Source organism: Tachypleus tridentatus, chromosome 13 (genome assembly GCF_004210375.1).
Source record: "Tachypleus tridentatus isolate NWPU-2018 chromosome 13, ASM421037v1, whole genome shotgun sequence".
In the NCBI taxonomy this organism is placed as follows: Eukaryota; Metazoa; Arthropoda; class Merostomata; order Xiphosura; family Limulidae; genus Tachypleus; species Tachypleus tridentatus.
This window is the reverse complement of record NC_134837.1, coordinates 40271690-40283768: the sequence shown is the minus strand read 5'-3', so window position 1 is coordinate 40283768 and position 12079 is coordinate 40271690. Positions and strand designations below refer to the sequence as shown.

Genomic DNA, 12079 nt, shown 5'->3' with positions numbered 1-12079 from the left:
ACTTCAGGGTAAGTCATTCTGTTTATATCACTTCCATTGTTGTCTTGTGAACTTGTTACTTTTCACCTGCAACAGATCTATAGTGAGAGGATTTCTGTTCCCTGATAGGGGTATTCAACCAATTTTTAGATCCTTCTCATTTCACAGTCAGTCAGCTGGTTCACTTGGGCTAGAGTCAACCAAGTACCAGTGTTGGAAGTTCTCAACGGGTGTTGTGGACATTGTGCCTGATGCTGGTGTTTGGGTATAGTGCTCACGAATCCCTGGCATTGCTGCATTATCCTTGCATGACATTGTAGTGCGTCCCCTTTTAGGGCTCCATGGTGGGTCGGGTCAGTGGGTACTGAAATTTTTCTTTTGTTCCTATGGATCCTCCTTCAAAAAATTTAAATAAAATAGTGAAAAAAAAGTTAATAGGTAAGCAACCTCATCTTGAAGACTTTGAGCAGCAATCCTCAACATCTGTAACACACGTACCTCATTTTCTTATATTATGTTCTCTTTCAGGAAAACCTTTAGGGCAATTGTCCCCCTTTTTCATTCAGAAGGGACTAGAGGGTCTTGCTGGCTCTCCAAAGTCAGTAAAGAAGCTTTGATCTGGAGACATATTAGTTGAAACATCCACAACCCATCACAGTGAACTCCTTTTCAATTCAATGGCAATTAGGGATATACCTATTGGGGTTATGCCTCATGCTACCTTGAATTCATCATGAGGAGTTATTGTTGAGAGGGATTTGAAGAATGTCCTCAAGTAGGAGATTCTCGCTGGTCTCTCCACTCAAGGAGTTTCTGCAGTGAGGCGCATCTCCACTCACAAAGATGGAGTTACACTGCCAACATTTATTATCGTTTTGACATTTACATCATCACGTGCACATGCCACCATCAAGGCAGGTTATCTAATTTGCAGGGTACAGCCATACATTCCAAACCCTCTCCAATGTTTCCAGTGTCAGAGGTTCAGCTACTCAAAGACATCATGTTGTGGTTCCCTGACATGTGCTCGTTGCAATGGCAAGGACCACGATGCCTATGAATGTGACATGGACCCACATTGCATCAACTGCAATGGTTCTCACCCTTCCTACTTTTGTTTTTGCCCAAAATGGTTGGACGAAAAAGAGGTGCAGCATTTAAAAACGACTCATAACATTAGTTATCCTGAGGCTCGAAAATTGCTGCCCACCACTCCATCTCGGACATATGCTGTTGCACTTCATTTAACAACCACAGTGGGAGTGCAGACAGATCTCTCTGTGCCTCCAAGAGAATTGTTTTCAAAACTAATGAAAAGCCTTTTGACCTCCACGGTTAAAAAGGTTGATTAATCGACTTTCACACCCATCTCTGTTCCTCCTCTACATTCCAACAAACCTCAAGATCCACATCCTTCAGTTTCAGATACAGGCATTTCTTCTGATACATCTTTTTCTCCAACTCCAAGATGCAAAACAATCATTCGTTCAGGTCCTCAGTCACTGGAATCCCCTTCCAATAAAAAAGTCCTGCCCAATCGACCCAGGGCAGGATCCATGGAGGTTGATAGACCTCCTCCAACTAAGGACAGTAAGGAAAAAAGACGTGGTCGTAAACAGAAGGGTTCTCCAGCCACTTCACCTACCCGTCATTAAAAATGGCCATCTTTATACAATGGAACTGTCGAGGTTTACGTTCTAATCTGGTGACATCAAAACACTGATTGCTTCCTACTATCCTGTATGTCTTTCCTTGCAAGAAGCATTTCTAAAACCTGCTGATATAGTCACCATTTGGCAGTTTTCTCTGTTCAGAAATGACAGGCTGTGTGATGGACGAGTACATGGAGGGGAGGCACTGTTGGTTGATCAGCATGTGCCCACCCTGTCTTTGTCACTCAACACACCCTTGGAGGCGGTAGCCATCCATGTTTCCTTGGGTCATATCATCACTGTTTGTTCTCTCTACCTGTCCCTTGGAGAGACATATGATCAATCAGACCTTGATGCTCTCGTTGAACAGTTGCCGTCTCCCTTTCTTCTCCTGGGGGACTTTAATGGACATCATTCCTTCTGGGGAAGTGCTGGTATTGATAAGAGGGGTCATTCTGTAGAGCATGTGCTCTCTGATCACAACCTTTCTCTTTTCAATACTAGTTCTTCCACTTATTTTCATGCACCTAGTCAGTCCTTTACCGCTATTGATCTCTCAGTTTGCTCCCCTTCATTATTCTCCCATTTTTCATGGAGGGTTCACAATAATCCACTAGGCAGTGATCATTTTCCTATACTTTTGAGAGAGACTGGCCGTGGTCGATGCTACACTACCCGCATGCTCCGATGGAAGCTGGATCAGGCAGACTGCTCCAGTTTCACTGCTCTCGCAGAACTTGATCCTGCCATGGTGAATCAGTCATCAATAGACGACTGTGTGGCAGCGGTAATTGGCTGTGTTATACAAGCAGCTGCTCATTGTATTCCTAAAACACCTCGACACGTTTTCACTATATTTTTGTCCGTGGTGGAATCCTGCTGCCACATGCACGGTAGGCTCAAAAGCGGGCCTGGGATACTTTTCGTAGATATCCCACACTTTCGAACCACGTCACTTCCCAATGGGCCCGTGCACATGTTAGGTGGGTAAGACGTCAAAACCAGAAAGAATCTTGGATTAAATTCACAACCAGCATTTCTTCTACCACCAGTTCCAAGGTCATATCGGACAGGATTCGAAAGGTCAGTGGGCACTACAATTCTGTCTTCCTCTCGATCTTACTCTCTGATGGTCAGGTGGTGGCTGATGTCCGGAGCATTGCTGATATTCTAGGTGAAATCTTTTGCCGGGTATCTAGCACTTCTGCTTGTTCCTTCACCTTCTTGGCCATCAAGACTCGGGCAGAGTGTTCACCTCTTTCCTTTCAAACTGACTATCTCTTTGACTATAATTGTTCCTTTACACTGGTGAAACTCAAACTGGCCCTTCATCGGTCTGGCAGTGCATCTGTTGGACTAGATAATGTACACTATGATATGCTGCACTGGCAGGAGAATGTTTTTCCTGATGCCTGGCATCAGGCTATTATCTTACCTTTCTCTAAGCCTGGGAAAGATCCCAAGATTCCTTCAAACTACTGTCCAATTGCTTTGACGAGCTGTCTCTGTAAGACTTTTGAAAGGATGGTTAATGCTCGTCTTGTTTGGTTCCTCAAATCAAACAACCTCCTCTCACCCACCCAGTGTGGGTTCAGACGACAGCACTCCACCACAGACCACCTCATTTGACTTGAAACATCAATCAGAGAAGCCTTTCTCAATCGTCGACATCTAGTATCAATATTCTTTGACATTGAGAAGGCTTATGACACAACATGGAGGTATGGTGTTTTGCAAGACCTTCATTCATATGGGTTACTTGGCCATTTACCCATGTTTATTAAAAAGTTTTTAATGGACAGGAGATTCCAAGTTTGTGTGGGTTCGACACTTTCCCGTTCTTTTGTGCAGTTACTTGGAGTCCCTCAGGGCTGTGTTTTGAGTGTCACACTTTTCAGTATAAAGATAAATGCCATCACTGAACAACTCCCTTTCACTCTTGCAAATGGGCTGTATGTCGACGACTTTCACATCTCATGTCAGTTGTCAAACATGAGATATATTGAGCGGCAACTACAAACTGCTCTCAATCGTGTGCTGAAGTGGACTATGGCAAATGGCTTTAATTTCTCTCTCTATAAAACCGTTTTCATGCACTTTTGCCACCAACGGGGTATTCACCCTGATCCTGAACTTCATATCGGTGAAGTTTTTGCTGCCAGTGGTTCCTGACACCAAGTTCTTGGGGCTTATCTTTGACCGTAAGCTGACCTTTATACCACACTTAATGCAGCTATGGGTCAAATGCACAAGAGCACTGAACATCCTCTGTGTCCTCTCTACTACCATTTGGGGAGCAGATCGATGTTCTATGTTAAAGGTATATCGTGCTCTTATTCAATCAAAACTCTACTATGGATCAATGGTCTATGACTCTGCCAGACCCTCGGCCTTAAAGAAGCTAGACCCCATTCATCACCAAGGACTTCGACTCTGTACTGGAACTTTTCACACCTCTCCAGTTCAAAACTTATACGTTGAATCTCATGAACCTTCTCTGCACCTTTGCTGTTTGCAACTATCTTTACTATATTCTTCGAAACTTTGTTTCTTACCAAAGCATCCCACCTGGGGATGTGTTTTCCTTCCTCAGTGGGCCATACTTTTTCAGAACAGATGATCTGCTATTGCTCCGTTTGGCCTTCGCATCTAGGCGCACTTGGATGACTTGGGTCTGTCCTTGGATAACATTGCAGATTCCACAGGTCAGCCCATACCACCATGGCTTATTACAGCCCCCAAATGTGACCTTTCTTTCAGTCATCTGAAAAAGGCAGATACTCCAGATTGGAAGTACCATCATTTATTTAATGAACATCTTTCAAACAATCATTCCGTTCCCACTTATACAGATGGTTCCAAGTCAGGTAATTCAGTGGGCTCTGCTATGGTTTGCTGCAGTTCGGTGGTTGCATGCAGAATTCCCTCTACAGCTTATGTGTTCACTGCTGAACTGTATGCTGTATTTTTTGCCCTGGATCATATTGAAGCTGAGTAGTACTTCAACTGCACTATTTATACTGACTCGCATAGTTCTATACTGGCCCTGGAATCGCTACACGTTGGCTCACACCCTGTTCTCGCTGATATTCAAAACCGACTGGCCCATTTTTCATTAACTGCTACTTCTATCCAGTTTTTCTGGATACCAGGCCATGTTGGTATTTGCGGGAACGAGCTTGCAGACACGGCAGCTAAATCTATCTGCTCCGGCACTATCACCACTGTGCCTATTCTGTACATGGACTATGGTCTTGTATTCAAGGCTTGGCTCTGTGCCAGCTGGCAGTCCACTTGGAGTGAGCAACCGACAACAATCATTTTCAAATAAAACCCTATATTGGGCTTTGGGCATCTAGCTTCCATAAGGTTCAGAAGGATGAAGTTGTTCTAACTAGACTACACATTGGTCACAGTTTTTTAACTCATCGTTTTCTTTTATTTGGAACTGATGCACCAGTGTGTAGTTTGTGTAACACTCAAATCACTATCAGCCACATTTTACTTTCTTGCCATCCTTTCGATTCTCAACGAAGGCAATATTTTACACGTTTTTTCCCAGAGTTTATCTGTAACATTGGACAGTGTTATTGGTGATGGTGACACTGTCCACCTTGATAAAGTTTTTAGTTTTTTAATGGCCATTAATCTTTTTAATCTCATTTAAGTGTTGGATATTTATTCATTACACCTTTTTAATTGTGGTTCCCTTTTCACAGTTTCATTCTCTCTAGTTCATTTTGACATTGCAAAATGGCCAGAACATTAAATAACTCGATACCAGGACTGGAAAGGCCAACTTCAGGTGACTAACACTGCTGTTTAAACTATTCGTTTGAACTACCCGTTAGTTGTCCTTGCGAGTTGTTATGCCAATTTTGCTGCATGTCTTTTAAACTTTTATTACTTTACCTTTTGGTACTGGCCATAATGACACATAACCCCGGAACCAGGACTGGAAAGACCAACTTCAGGTGACTGACAGTGGTTCTGGTACTTGCCTGTTAGTCTTCCTGGCGGTTTATGATTGTTACCATTCTGCTACAGAAGTTCTTTACAACTTTATAGATTGGATGTCAACATCGGTTTTATGCAATTTTCTGTTTTTAATTGCTGTTTTGTTTTTTACCTTCTTTTACTTTTACAAATTTTACTACATTTACTTTACTTTTACCTTTTTACTGGACATTTGGCTACTCATTATTACAATTTTGCTATATGTCTTTTAAAACTTCTATTATTTTACATTTTGATAATGGCTGCTATGACACATAACCCGGAACCAGGACTGGAAAGGCCAACTTCAGGTGACTGACGGTGGTTCTTGAACTTACCTGTTTGTCTTCCTGGCGGGTTATGATCATTACCATTTTGCTAGAGTAAGTACTTTACAACTTCTTTTACTCTGCTTTCTCTCTTACCATTGTAAACTAGGTGTCAACATTGGTTTTATGCTTTTTTTGTTTTTCAATGATGTTTTGTTTTACCTTCATTTCCTTTTCTGTATTTTACTACATTTAATTTAATCTTACCTTTTTAACGGATGTTTGGGGCAGATAGCCTAGTTGCTAAATCAATCAATCAATTCTCAGATTTGTATACAAGGGTAAGGTGCCATAGTTTAGGTCACTACCTTATAACCTTGCATCAGTTCCTTATGTCTTCTGCAGAGTTGTTGAGCATTTTCTCATCACTTGCATTTCTTGGACCTGTGCACACATCACCGTCTGGACAACTGGCTCCTTCTTGTTCCATCCCATCAATTAGCAGAACAACACTTTCAAATTCTCCTTTGAAAAGCCACAAAAGCAGACTTCCTTATCAGATTTAATATCTGTTTTGTCTTCAATGCAATATCTTGCCCCATTGGGGTGTATTTTTAATATTCACTTAAATTTGTTTAACCAACCCCTCTTAGTCTTCAAGCCATTGAAAGAGTTGTCAGGCTTTTACTTTTGCTTCTTCCTGCTACATGGATGGTTCTCTCTCCTTTTGGGATGTGGGCATCCCTTGAGCCTCTCATTCCTTTGGGACTAGCACATGAGAGGCTTCTTTAGTGGTCATTGTGCAACCAATGGATCATACAATCTGATTCTTGGATCATCCTGCCTATTTACTCAGGAACAATATTGTCAATTGTGAATGATGGTTGAAGCAGAGCGATGCTACTGTTGGGGTACCTATTTCATCACTTTGTTCTGGGATCCATCTGTTTGCAGACACATCTCTTCAGGGATGTAGGACTTATCTCCAAGGTCAGGGGTTTGAGGGCACTTGGTCAAAATAATTCATCCACTATATCAACATTCTCAAACTTCTTACAGTATATCGGGCAGTGATTGAAGGTCTTTCTCTTGAGAGGAAAATTTGTCATGATACATTCCAACAATTCCTTAGTTGTATTTCATATTTTTTTCATAGAGGCACACTTTGTTGAGACCTTTGTTTTCATACCTTGGATCTTCTTTACTGGGATCATTTCCAAAATAGTCTTATAGCATGTCATATTCCAGGAGTGATGAATTTAATTGCAGATCACTTGTTTTAATCCAGCTGGATTCTTCTGACAAACAGTTGCTACATCACAAGGTTTTTCATTGGATTTGACCTCTGTTTGGGTTTTGAGTGATTGATACCTTTTCAAATCATTGGAATTCTCAACTGCAGTTGTTTTGTTCTCCAATATCTGATCCTCAAGTGTTGACAGTAAATGCATTTAGTCTGCATGCCTTTCTGTGATTAAGCTATTGCCCCATGTTTTGACTGTGGTTTGTTCTACTCTGTCAAGTTCTCTATGTTGCACCTTATTGGGCAGCTTAGGCATAGTTATCAGTTCATCAACATTTGTAGGAATTTCCATCTCTACCTCCTCCACATTGGAAGTCTCTGTTGAGACAACCTTGATCAAACATTCTCCACCTAGATGTTAAGAAATCAGTCGTCATTCTTGTATGTTATGTGGTCTTTTGCCTGATTTAACTTCTAAAGTTTCTTTGTACTTAACTAAATTTCTCCATAGGCCAACCATATTTGTTTATCAACAAAAATGGGATATGTATATCATCAGTGGAATTTAAACCTTCTTCATCCAAAAGTACTTATCACATCTCATTTACTAACTTAGTATTTGAGAAGGATTTTGTTTTGTTCTATGGTGGCTTTATATAAGGTATTTTTATCTACTATTTTTAGTTATTCTAAATACAATAAGGTTTTGAATTCCCAATTTTGTCAGGTCTACTAAAATCTTTTTATATTTATGGCTCAAATGACTTTTTCAGTTACCATATTTCAGTTTTACATGCAATGCCTCATCCTCCTTTTAAGCTCTTATCTTTGTGTTCTTTTTTTCACCTTTATCTTAACTTTTATATTTTGTTGTTGTTGGCTTGTTAATGTCACTGACAGTTGATTGCAGTTCATATGCATAGGACTCTTTTTATCATTTCACATTTGTCCTGCTTTACCTCGGTAGGTTTCTTCTTCCCAAGAATCTGGCAGCCAGGGAAGGGGAAAGGTGTTTCTCACCAATCTATTTCTTAGCCATTTCTCACCTTTATGACTGCTCCAAACATGATCATTTATGTCCTTCCAGGGCCCTCAAGTGTTATGTTGCTGTTTGTAACTCATTTAAATATACTAGGAACTGACAGGGATCCTTCTATTTTCCATGACTTATCTCCCTGCAAATTAATCACATGGCCTATAATGGTTTATTGTTACAGGAGAGGAATATTTTGCATGTCACATCTCACCAGATTTGTCATTTGGTTGAATTGCCCTCTAGAAAGACATTTGTGCAGGCTGGTATGTGGACTATTATTAATACTTTCCTATATCATTGCTTATGTGATCTGGTAGTTTCCTCATTTGACTACTGGCTGTAGCTATTTTGATTACATCTGTTAGGCTTTAACCAGAAGTAAGTATTTTTCTGAATCATGTACTCTTTTTATTTCCAGGGTCCCTTTATTTTTCATTGGATCCCACTCTGGGGCGAGAGTGATGCCCAGACAAGTATGCCTTTTCTTCTCAATTCTGCAGTAGCAAACACTTTAACTATAATTACTGCAGGTTGCAACATGTGCTTTTGAAATGGAGTTTTTCATATAACCATCTTGGTTTCTACTGGGTGGTATTACCTTATTATGGACTGTCACTTAAGGACACTAATGAGTAAAGCTAAAGGGGATCCTGCCCATCTCTGACAATTTTAGAGATTGGTTTGCTTTTAAAAATATAGGGAACTTGGTTCACGTATTGTACAGTTTCCAGAGTAATGTTTCTCACTAGTACAGGTTAGGAGTTTTTATCATCCCTAGTTTTCATTAGCTGAGGTGGCAAACAGAGGCTTTTCCTCCAGATTGTTTTAGTGTGTTCATTCACTCTTGGAGAAGAGGGTGAAGCTGGAGACCCTACTACTATGGTTGCTGGATGTTATTCCCAGTAGGAGTGGCATCAGCCTTCATGAGAGCTTACTTGTAATTCAGGTTTAGATTTAATACAAAGGCATTTGAGTTGGGTATAAAACACTGGAGAAAGTGTCCTTAATACTTAGATGGACAAAAAGTGGAAATCCTGGAGATCAAGAAATGGCTGTTGTCAGTTGAGGTAAGTATTATAGGAAATAGATTTTGAGTTTAGGAAAATGTTGACTTTCATAGACTTGCATTCAAACTTTTATTTAAACTACTATTTTATAATTGGATGTACATGAAGTTGGAATCAAATCGTGTTTTGCAATTCAAATTTTATTGTTATACATTATTTAATTTCTTCGTTTAAAAATAAATATTAGAAATAATTTTAGTGTCACATGGTACATTGCCCTCTGCTGTTCCTTATATTGTATTATGGGTATCATAAAATATAAAATCTGAAGCTTTTAATAAATTAGAAGTTGCCAATACTGACAAGCTAGAATATAGAGTAAGAACCTCTATCATTATATTAGATATCATTATATTTAGCAAATCCATCACCTCCTCATTTGAAAATACTTGTTTATTTGTGCCTATTTCTCTTAAGTACATGTTTATAACCAGTCAAAGTGCTCAATTGAACTATGTAATCATGCCAGTCTTCTTAACGTAGTTGCATGAGTAAAACTCATTAGTGATGGAGAGTTTGAAGAGTGGTGATCGAGGCAATACAGTGATTGGAAATGGAATGTTTTTAAAACTTAGTATAGCTTAGTTAGGAAGCCTGGTAAAGTACAATGGAATTTTGTGGTATTGGTATTGTAATTTATATTTTTTTGTTATTTAAAATGCCTATAAAAAATCTAAAAATCCTCCATGTGTTTAGCAAGTATGATGCACAAGTACAAAAGAACTTGGTGACACTGTAAGTAGTAGAGATCAGTGTTTATATAATTACAGGTCTCTGCTTCAAGAAAAATAACAAATTTAAAAATTTTGTGAATAGTAATTGTGTGTGTATGCAATGTATGGTAACTGCAATTTGATTGTATTTTATAAAATGCTAGTACACTAGTGCTATAGCTAAGAATAAGACATTTTGTACAGGCCATTTGTAAGATGCACATATGTTGCTTAATTTATGACTACATAGCTGGATTATTAGTTACACAGTTTTAAGGTTAAAACAAAAGTAATAAATATAAATAGATATATACTGTTATGAAAGTTAAGGTATTTGGAATAAACATTTGTTGTTTTTTTTGTTCCAATTAGTGATAATTCTAGAATTTAGGTATTTTCAAATTTTATGTTGGTAACAAGATTAATCAAGTTGACTAATTCAGTTAAGGTAGGGAGAATAACTGAAAATAAGTTTGTCTTTTTTAAACATTTGATAGTTATTTAGAAGGTTATAGAAATTATGTAAATGAAATTTGACAAATTTCAAATGAAGAAATATTTTTAATCTTAAAATCAAAATTACCTTGCATGTTGGGTAGTCAGTGAACATTCTGAAAGAAAAAAATTCATGAGTAAATGGTTAAAAAAATCTTTGCTGATAAAAAAAAAAAAAAAAAAAAATGTGTTTTGTGCACAAAAGACTCGCAGTGTTTGCTGATGATCTGCAAAACTTTCTGAAGAAAAGTGTACATTATCAAAAGTTTTATAGTATGGTTCCTTTGGTGGTTATGCACCAGGTGTAGTGCGCCTACTTCTAGTCATAGTTAATCATCTATGATTAACACAAGTGGTAGGCCTGTTGGCTTCTAAATCTTTGCCAATCTTTATATTGGTATTTCAACTGCAACATTTAATAATTATACTTCTTAATGTAGTGGTCACAAGTGGAGTACTTCAAAATTTGTCTGTGCTTGCTAACTAGTTTTTTATGAATATCCTTCACTTTTAGATTGTTTTTATTCTATGGCCTTACACTAAATCAGATAATAGTGAAAATGGTTGAAATAAAATTGAAAAATTGTAAACCATAAAAATAAAAAGTTCTACAAGTAATGCATCAGTTATTGCATTGTGTGTTTAGAGTTGTCCATGTGCAGAGCAACATGTTTATTTTTTGTCTTGCCTTCAGCTACCCATATTCTTTATAAAAAAATAAAATGTACAAATACAGTATATAGTGTAATGATATTTGCTTCAGTGGTTTAATATTAGGAAATTTTTGTAGTTATCTTATTGGAGACAAGAAAAGTCATGTTTTGAATTTTGGTCTTTTTTTTTTTTTCTGATGAAAAAAATATTAAACTTCTGATGCATCATGCATGGGACTTTGACCATATTGGTTCAAACTATGGGTATGTGCAGTTATTAAAAATAAGATTTTAATTAAATCATAAAATTTCCTTATCATACCTGTTATGATAGTATGCTTCATTTGTACACAGTACACTGATATGTTAAAAAAAAATAATGATAAAATGTTGTTAATTGCTTTATAGATAAAACTTGATAAAATGATTGAAGAATTATTTTTGCAGCAGAATATTAATGTTACTTTTGTAAAATTTATGCTAGCCCCCACAGTTTATGAGGCTGTTTTGGATTGTCCAAATTATTTAATATATGAATTTAATTTGAGTTAAAGAAAATGTATTGGTCCAGAGAAACAGACTTTAGGACTGTATTCTAAAATTACTGTCAGATTAAAAACTGGCCACCTCAAATTAAAAACATATTTAATACTCTGTCATATTCTATATTAACTCAGCAATATGACATCAAAATAAGTGCAACTTGGTATGTACCAATCTCATTCTTTATGTGATTGATGGAAAGTGTTGTTTTAACAATTCTATAAAAGATGCTGGCTGTCACTATTAAACATGTATTTAAAATAAAATCGTTAGTGCTTGGAAAATGTGAAATGGTACCTCAATTTACTGTGGTTTGTCTCACTATGTATAATTTTTTTTTCCTCTTAAAACTGAATGTTTCAACCCTGATACAGTAATTTACATAGGTTATGTTAACTACATAACTTTGTAGCTTATGTCAATAGAAATCATA

The 12079-nt window shown here is 37.7% G+C and overlaps 1 protein-coding gene across 1 annotated transcript in view; it reads left to right on the top strand.

Moving 5' to 3' along the window:
• The window catches only part of LOC143239045 (ubiquitin-conjugating enzyme E2 Q1-like), a 51863-nt gene that overhangs the window by 16186 nt on the left and 23598 nt on the right, over positions 1–12079 (top strand). The gene's annotated exons all lie outside the window — the stretch shown is intronic.